Source organism: Colobus angolensis, unplaced genomic scaffold, assembly GCF_000951035.1.
Source record: "Colobus angolensis palliatus isolate OR3802 unplaced genomic scaffold, Cang.pa_1.0 Scaffold2, whole genome shotgun sequence".
Classification (NCBI taxonomy): domain Eukaryota; kingdom Metazoa; phylum Chordata; class Mammalia; order Primates; family Cercopithecidae; genus Colobus; species Colobus angolensis.
Window position 1 is genome coordinate 616,997 of NW_012115154.1, and position 1,866 is coordinate 618,862.

At 40.8% G+C, this 1,866-nt stretch overlaps 1 protein-coding gene across 1 annotated transcript in view; it reads right to left on the reverse strand.

Annotated features, from left to right (window-relative positions):
* PLXNA4 (plexin A4) overlaps positions 1–1,419 on the reverse strand; it is a 516,386-nt gene extending 514,967 nt beyond the window's left edge. The window contains exon 1 of the mRNA XM_011941209.1: positions 1,250–1,419. The gene's annotated coding sequence lies outside the window, so the exon portion shown is untranslated. The remainder of the gene's footprint in view (positions 1–1,249) is intronic.
* Positions 1,420–1,866: the final 447 nt, after the last annotated feature.

Genomic DNA, 1,866 nt, shown 5'->3' on the forward strand with positions numbered 1-1,866 from the left:
CTGTCATACACTCACAAACACCCACATGCTATCAAATACACACATATGCACTCACACATACACTAGCATACACACACATGCAGTCATGCACATATACATTCACAAACACATGCTGTCATACACTCACACCCACATGCTATCAAATACACACACATACACGCACACATACACTCACATACACACACAGTCACACACATACTCACATATACACTCACACTGTCATACACTCACACTATCATATACAAATATACACTCACACATACACATACACACACAGTCACACATATACTCAAATATACACTCACAAACACACACTGTCGTACACATTCACACTATCATATACACATATACATTCACACATACACTCACTTATACACACGGTCACACATATACTCACATATACACTCACAAATACACACTGTCGTTCACTCACACTATCATATACACATATATATACACTCACACATACACTCACAAACACACACACAGTCACACATATACTCACACATACACTCACACACAGTTACACATATACTCACACACATGCACGCAATTACACACATACATATACACTCACAAACACTATCATGTACACACATATACACTCACACAGTCACACACACATACACTCAAAATATACACTCATAAACACACTATCATATACACACATACACTCACACACACATCCACATTCTCCCATATACGCTCACGAACACACACTGTCATACACTCACACACTTACATACACATTCGCACAGTCACATATATACTCACATAAACACTCATGAACACACAGTCATACACCCACAAACACACATACACTCACATACACAGTCACATATATACTCACATATACACTCATGCACACACACAAACTCACAAATTCAGTGTCATATACACTCACATATACACTCACATACACCATGTCACACACACATATGCATCCACTTACACACTCACACTTCATATATGTCCTTCTAAGCACAGATACACTTTCCATTTCTGACAGTATCAATAATTCCTGATTAGTGAGACCAGGGACTTACAGAACCTTCCTCTTTTCCAAATCTTACCAATTTTTCAGTGACATGAAATATAGAATTTGGCCACTTCCCATGGGGCTTCAGCCAAGGGACATCACTAAGAGCTGTATCTCAGCTTTCCTCTGCCTTCACACTCTCAACAGTAATGCTGCTCAGTATCCCCAGTGATCCCTAATGAGGGGGCTCCTCCACCCAATGCTTTTTACCTTTTCAGGGTAATTAAAGCAGAAGCATTCAAGGTTTCAGTCCCCATGTTCCCTCCTCAATCCAGCTACAGAGGGGAAATACTGGTCTGATTGGGCTGTGTTCCATAACGCTGACTGGGTCACGCTACTCGTGGGCAAGATCTCCATGCATTAAGGTCTCCATGCAGTCTGCATCTCATGATTAGACTGGGGTTCTGGAATGCATAACCCCAGTCTAATCATGAGAACCCACAAGACAGACCCAAATTGAGAGGGATTCTACAAAATACATGACCAGCACTCTTCTAAGGTGTCAAGGTCATGAAAAACAAGACTGGAAAGCCATCACAGACTGGAGGAGACTAAGAAGACCTGACAACTAAATGCCACGTGGGACCCTGGAGGGGACCGGAAACAGTAGTAGAAGAGCTGGTGACAATCTGAATGAAGTCTGTAATTTGGGTAACAGTATTGTACCAATATTAATTCCCCTCCTCTGCCAATGCAATGAGGGGTATGTAAAAGGTTAACATTAGGGGAGGCTGGTGAAGAATATACAGGAACTCTCTACCATCTTGACAACTTTTCTGTAAATGTAAGGTTCTTTCCAACTAAAACATTTAACTTTAAAAAAAAAA